The 7,583-nt window shown below is 37.1% G+C and overlaps 1 non-coding gene across 1 annotated transcript; it reads right to left on the bottom strand.

The window, feature by feature from the left end:
- Positions 1-5,076: 5,076 nt before the first annotated feature.
- Positions 5,077-5,184, bottom strand: LOC112752345 (small nucleolar RNA R71). The gene has a single exon (XR_003176785.1). It is a non-coding gene; the product is annotated as a small nucleolar RNA R71 (small nucleolar RNA).
- Between the last annotated feature and the right edge of the window lie 2,399 nt (positions 5,185-7,583).

The following is a 7,583-nucleotide window of genomic DNA, read 5'->3' as shown; positions in this document are numbered from 1 at the left end:
CTTCTATGAGAGGACTCTGGGGCTGAGGCTTCCGCCACTGAGCGGTTGGAGGTGGCATCATCACTGTAGATGGAGGGACGTAGTTGGGGTTAGGGACCATAATGAATGGTTAGTCCACTAAACCCACATCCTACGACGTCACGGGGGTAGTCGGAGTAGAGGAAGAAGATCCAGAATTTTTGGGGGTACCGGAAAAAACCCTCCCTCCACCACGACCACGACTACGATCACGACCAGCAGCCTAGTCCACAACACCTCTAACCATTGTCATGTCTACAAAGAGCAAAACTAATCGTAACACAGTGAACCAACATAACTCACACAATTTTAAACAACTCCAGCAACAATTTTAGCAATTCATTTCAATAATTGAAACAATTTTCAAAGTTCAAATTCAACTCATTTAGTGCGCCAAAGATGATTTCAAAATATTTGCGAGTTAAAAATAAAAAAACAATCAACAAGAAGCTCAATAATGTACATAACACATATACTCAAAATAATATTTCTTCCTAAAATGTCACATATTCAAAAATAAGAAAAATTTTATTGGATAATTGGAATAATGTCAATTTTTTCTTTACATTATGAATTCATAAAAAACCAATTCAATAATCAACAAAATCTCAGCATATTCATAATCAGCAAAATCACTGCATATTCGTATTCATAAACAAATTCATAAACCAATTCAATATTTCAACTACTGCCATATTCTAATTAACATCATAAACCAATCAACAATAAAATTAACAGCAATAACATCAATGAATCAACTGCTTAAAATTAATATAGCATATAAAATATTATAATAACTGAAAAAAATTAAAATGGTTACCTACTGTTGTAGAGGCAGAATTGATTCCAGAAGATGGATGACGCACGACAGCATGGAGGCAGTACAACCACGAAGGCACGGACGACGAAAAGCAACAAGCACCCACAGAGATGGAGGAGAAGCGGAGGGAGTGATGAGCGGATAATTTATACGCTTTTTGGCATTGTTTTTAGTAGGATCTAGTTACTTTTAGGAATGTTTGTATTAGTTTTTATGTTAAATTCACATTTCTAGACTTTACTATGAGTTTGTGTGTTTTTCTATGATTTTAGATATTTTCTGGCTGAAATTGAGGGACTTGAGCAAAAATCAGATTCAGAGGTTGAAGAAGGACTGCTGATGCTGTTGGATTCTGACCTCCCTGCACTCAAAGTGGATTTTCTAGAGCTACAGAACTCCAAATGACGCGCTTCCAATAGTGTTGGAAAGTAGACATCCAGGGCTTTCCAGCAATATATAATAGTCCATACTTTGCCCGAGTTTAGATAACAAAAAAGGGCATTGAACGCCAGTTCTATGCTGTAGTCTGGAGTTAAACGCTAGAAACACGTCACGAACCAGAGTTGAACGCCAAAAACACGTTACAACTTGGCGTTCAACTCCAAAAGAAGCCTCTGCACGTGTAAACTTCAAGCTCAGCCCAAGCACACACCAAGTGGCCCCCGGAAGTGGATTTATGCATCAATTACTTACTTCTGTAAACCCTAGTAGCTAGTTTAGTATAAATAGGACTTTTTACTATTATATTATCATCTTATGATTTTTAGTTCAACTTTGGATCATATTGATCATGTTTAGGGGCTGGCCATTCGGCCATGCCTGGACCTTCATCACTTATGTATTTTCAACGGTAGAGTTTCTGCACTCCATAGATTAAGGTGTGGAGCTCTGCTGTTCCTCATGATTTAATGCAAAGTACTACTATTTTATATTCAATTCAACTTATTCCGCTTCTAAGATATCCATTCGCACCCAAGAACATGATGAATGTGATGATTATGTGACGCTCATCATCATTCTCACTTATGAACGCGTGCCTGACAAACACTTCCGTTCTACATGCAAACAAGCTAGAATGAGTATCTCTTAGATATCTAATACAGAGGACTGAGTCCGAGATATTAGAATCTTCATGGTATAAGTTAGAACCAATGGATGGCCATTCCTGAGATCCGGAAAGTCTAAACCTTGTCTGTGGTATTCCGAGTAGGATATGGGAAGGGATGGCTGTGACGAACTTCAAACTCGCGAGTGCTGGGCGTAGTGACAGATGCAAAAGGAGGGTGAATCCTATTCCAGTATGATCGAGAACCTCCAGATGATTAGCCGTGCCGTGACAGAGTATTTGGACATTTTTCACAGAGAGGATGAGATGTAGCCATTGACAACGGTGATGCCCTATATAAAGCTTGCCATGGAAAGGAGTAAGAATGATTGGATGAAGACAGCAGGAAAGCAGAGGTTCAGAGGAACGAAAGCATCTCTATACGCTTATCTGAAATTCTCACCAATGATTTACATAAGTATTTCTATCTTTATTTTCTGTTTATTTATTATTCTTATTCGAAAACTCCATAACCTTTTGATATCCGCCTGACTAAGATTTACAAGATGACCATAGCTTGCTTCATACCAACAATCTCCGTGGGATCGACCCTTACTCACGTAAGGTTTTATTACTTGGACGACCCAGTGCACTTGCTGGTTAGTTGTATCAAAGTTGTGACAAATTATGAATTAAGATTAGAGCACCAAGTTTTTGGAGCCATCACCAGGGATCACAATTTCGTGCACCAAGTTTTTGGCGCCGTTGCCGGGGATTGTTCGAGTTTGGACAACTGACGGTTCATCCTGTTGCTCAGATTAGGTAATTTTCTTCTTATTTTGTTCTAAAAAAGTTTTCATAAATTTTTCAAAAATATTTCCTTCTTTTTCGTTTTTCCCATTTAATATTCAAAAAAAAAAATTTAGAATTTTTAAGAATGAATTCTAGTGTTTCATGATGATTTGTTGAATCCTGGCTGGCTGTAAAGCCATGTCTAAATTCCTTTAGACTGAGGATTCAACTAATCACTTCAATGCATGTAATAGCATACTAAAGCATTAGCTGGCTAGTGAGCCATGTCTAATTCCTAGACTGAAGCTTTAGACTAAAGAGTACAAGATTCCTGGAATTCATATTAAAAATTTTGAAATCCTTATTTTCTTTTTCAAATAATTTTCGAAAAATCCAAAAAATTTTAAAAGAAAATACAAAAAAAATCATAAAATCATAAAAAAATCAAAAATATTTTATGTTTCTTGTTTGAGTCTTGAGTCAATTTTTAAGTTTGGTGTCAATTGCATTTTTTCTAAAAATTCTTTATGCATTTTTTCGAAAATTCATGCATTCATAGTGTTCTTCATGATCTTCAAGTTGTTCTTGGCCAGTCTTCTTGTTTGATCTTCATATTTTCTTGTTTTGTGTCTTTTCTTGTTTTTCATATGCATTCTTGCATTCATAGTGTCTATACATGAAAATTTTTTAAGTTTGGTGTCTTGCATGTTTTCTTTGCATATAAAAATTTTCAAAAATATGTTCTTGATGTTCATCATGATCTTCAAAGTGTTCTTGGTGTTCATCTTGACATTCATAGCATTCTTGCATGCATTCATTGTTTTAATCCAAAATTTTCATGCATTGAGTCTTTTTCATGTTTTTCTCTTTCATCTTTAAAAATTCAAAAATAAAAAAATATCTTTCCCTTTTTCACTCATAAATTTCAAAAATTTGGATTGACTTTTTCAAAAAATTTTAAAATCTAGTTGTTTCTTATGAGTCAAATCAAATTTTCAATTTGAAAATCTTATCTTTTTCAAAATCTTTTTCAAAAATCATATCTTTTTTATTTTTCTTATTTATTTTCGAAAATTTTAAAAATATTTTTTTAAAAATCTTTTTCTTAATTTTACATCATATTTTCGAAAATATCATCAACAATTAATGTTTTGATTCAAAAATTTCAAGTTTGTTACTTACTTGTTAAGAAAGGTTCAAACTTTAAGTTCTAGAATCATATCTTGTGATTTCTTGTGAATCAAGTCATTAATTGTGATTTTAAAAATTAAATCTTTTTCAAAACTAATTTCAATCATATCTTTTCAAAAATATCTTTTTATCTTCTCTTTTTCAAATATCTTTTCTAACTTCTTATCTTCTTATCTTTTAAAAAAATTGATTTTCAAAAATTTTTTCAACTAACTAATTAACTTTTTGTTTGTTTCTTATCTCTTTTAAAACTACCTAACTAACTATCCCTCTCTAATTTTCGAAAATACCTCCCTCTTTTTCAAAAATTCTTTTTAATTAATTGATTGTTTTAAATTTTAAATTAATTTCCCCTTTAATTTTCGAAAATCATCAACTCCTTTTCAAAAGAAAATTATTTTTGAAAACTACTAACCTTTTTCAAAAACTATTTTCAAAATTTAACTTTAAATTTTTATTTTATTTTTCGAATTCTCTCACCTCCCTTCTTCTTCTATTTATTTATTCATTTACTAACACTTCTCTTCATCTCATATCTCTGCTCTCCTCACCCTTCTATTTGGATTCTCCTTTCTTTTCTCTTCTACTCTTCTTTTCTTCTACTCACAACAAGGGAACCTCTATACTGTGGTAAAAAGGATCCCTATTATTATTTTTCTGTTCCCTTCTCTTTCATATGAGCAGGAGCAAGGACAAGAACATTCTTGTTGAAGCAGACCCTGAACCTGAAAGGACTCTGAAGAGGAAACTAAGAGAAGCTAAAATACAACAATCCAGAGGCAACCTTACAGAAATTTTCGAACAGGAAGAGGAGATGGCAGCCGAAAATAATAATAATGCAAGGAGGATGCTTGGTGACTTTACTGCACCAAATTCCAATTTACATGGAAGAAGCATCTCCATCCCTGCCATTGGAGCAAACAACTTCGAGCTGAAACCTCAATTAGTTTCTCTGATGCAGCAGAACTGCAAGTTTCATGGACTTCCATCTGAAGATCCTTTTCAGTTCTTAACTGAATTCTTGCAGATCTGTGATACTGTTAAGACTAATGGAGTAGATCCTGAAGTCTACAGGCTCATGCTTTTCCCGTTTGCTGTAAGAGACAGAGCTAGAGTGTGGTTGGACTCTCAACCCAAAAATAGCCTGAACTCTTGGGATAAGCTGGTCACGGCTTTCTTAGCCAAGTTCTTTCCTCCTCAAAAGCTGAGTAAGCTTAGAGTGGATGTTCAAACCTTCAGACAGAAAGAAGGTGAATCCCTCTATGAAGCTTGGGAGAGATACAAGCAACTAACCAAAAAGTGTCCTTCTGACATGCTTTCAGAGTGGACCATTCTGGATATATTCTATGATGGTCTGTCTGAATTAGCTAAGATGTCATTGGATACTTCTGCAGGTGGATCCATTCACCTAAAGAAAACGCCTGCAGAAGCTCAAGAACTCATTGACATGGTTGCTAATAACCAGTTCATGTACACTTCTGAGAGGAATCCTGTGAGTAATGGGACGCCTCAGAAGAAGGGAGTTCTTGAAATTGATGCTTTGAATGCCATATTGGCCCAGAATAAAATATTGACTCAGCAAGTCAATATGATTTCTCAGAGTCTGAATGGAATGCAAGCTGCATCCAACAGTACTCAAGAGGCATCTTCTAAAGAAGAAGCTTATGATCCTGAAAACCCTGCAATAGCAGAGGTGAATTACATGGGTGAACCATATGGAAACACCTATAATCCCTCTTGGAGAAATCACCCAAATCTCTCATGGAATGATCAACAAAAGCCTCAACAAGGCTTTAATAATGGTGGAAGAAACAGGTTTAGCAATAGCAAGCCTTTTCCATCATCCACTCAACAACAGATAGAGAACTCTGAACAAAATACCTCTAATTTAGCAAACTTAGTCTCTGATCTATCTAAGGCTACTCTGAGTTTCATGAATGAAACAAGGTCCTCCATTAGAAATTTGGAGGCACAAGTGGGCCAGCTGAGTAAGAAGATCACTGAAACCCCTCCTAGTGCTCTCCCAAGCAATACAGAAGAAAATCCAAAAGGAGAGTGCAAGGCCATTGATATAACCATCATGGCCGAATCCAAGGAGGAAGGGGAGGACGTGAATTCCAAGGAGGAAGACCTCCTGGGACATTCAGTGATCAACAAGGAGTTTCCCTTTGAGGAACCAAAGGAATCTGAGGCTCATCTAGAGACCATAGAGATTCCATTAAACCTCCTTACGCCCTTCATGAGCTCTGATGAGTATTCTTCTTCTGAAGAGAATGAGGATGTTACTGAAGAGCAAGTTTCCAAGTTCCTTGGTGCAATCATGAAGCTGAATGCCAATTTATTTGGTAGTGAGACTTGGGGAGATGAACCTCCCCTGTTCACTAATGAACTAAATGCATTGGATCAACTGAGATTGCCTCAGAAGAAACAGGATCCTGGAAAGTTCCTAATACCTTGTACCATAGGTACCATGACCTTTGAGAAGGCTCTATGTGACCTGGGGTCAGGAATAAACCCCATGCCACTCTCTGTAATGGAGAAATTGGGAATCTTTGAGGTACAAGCTGCTAAAATCTCATTAGAGATGGCAGACAATTCCAGAAAACAGGCTTATGGACAAGTAGAGGACATATTGGTAAAGGTTGAAGGCCTTTACATCCCTGCTGATTTCATAATCCTAGATACTGGAAAGGATGAGGATGAATCCATCATCCTTGGAAGACCCTTCCTAGCCACAGCAAGAGCTGTGATTGATGTTGACAGAGGTGAACTAGTCCTTCAATTGAATGAGGACTCCCTTGTGTTTAAAACTCAAGGTCATCCTTCTGTAAACATGGAAAAGAGGCACAGTAAGCTTCTCTCAGTACAGAGTCAACTAAAGCCCCCACAGTCAAACTCTAAATTTGGTGTTGGGAGGCCTCAGCCAAACTCTAAGTTTGGTGTTGAACTCCCATATCCAAACTCTAAGTTTGGTGTTGGGAGTCTATAAAATTGACCTGATCACTTGTGTGGCTCCATAAGAGCCCACTGTCAAGCTATTGACATTAAAGAAGCGCTTGTTGGGAGGCAACCAAATTTTTATTTATCTAATTTTATTTTTATTTTATTGTTCTTTCATGTTTTATTAGGTTCATGATCATGTGGAGTCACAAAATAAATAGAAAAATCAAAAATAGAATAAAAAACAGCAGAAGAAAAATCACACCCTGGAGGAAGGGCTTACTGGCGTTTAAACGCCAGTAAGGAGCATCTGGCTGGCGTTCAACGCCAGAACAGAGCATGGATCTGGCGTTGAACGCCCAAAACAAGCAGCATCCTAGCGTTCAGACGCCAGGAATGCACTCTGAGGAAAGCTGGCGCTGAACGCCAGAAACATGCTGCATCTGGGCGCTGAATGCCCAGAACAAGCATCAATTCGGCGTTTAAACGCCAGAATTGCATGCAAAGGCATTTTACATGCCTACTTGGTGCAGGGATGCAATTCCTTGACACCTCAGGATCTGTGGACCCCACAGGATCATCTCAGCATCTGTGGATCCCACAGGATCCCCACCTACCTCCACTCATACTCTCCCCTCTTCTCATTCATCCTCTCTTCCCAATAAACACCCTTCACCAAAACTCTTCACCAATCACCTCAATCTCTCTCTTCCCTATTACCTATTCACCACTCACATCCACCCACTCTTCCCCATAAACCTACCTCATAAACCCCAC

This window comes from Arachis hypogaea, chromosome 15, assembly GCF_003086295.3.
Source record: "Arachis hypogaea cultivar Tifrunner chromosome 15, arahy.Tifrunner.gnm2.J5K5, whole genome shotgun sequence".
NCBI classification, from domain to species: domain Eukaryota; kingdom Viridiplantae; phylum Streptophyta; class Magnoliopsida; order Fabales; family Fabaceae; genus Arachis; species Arachis hypogaea.
This window is presented reverse-complemented; position numbering and strand designations above follow the sequence as displayed.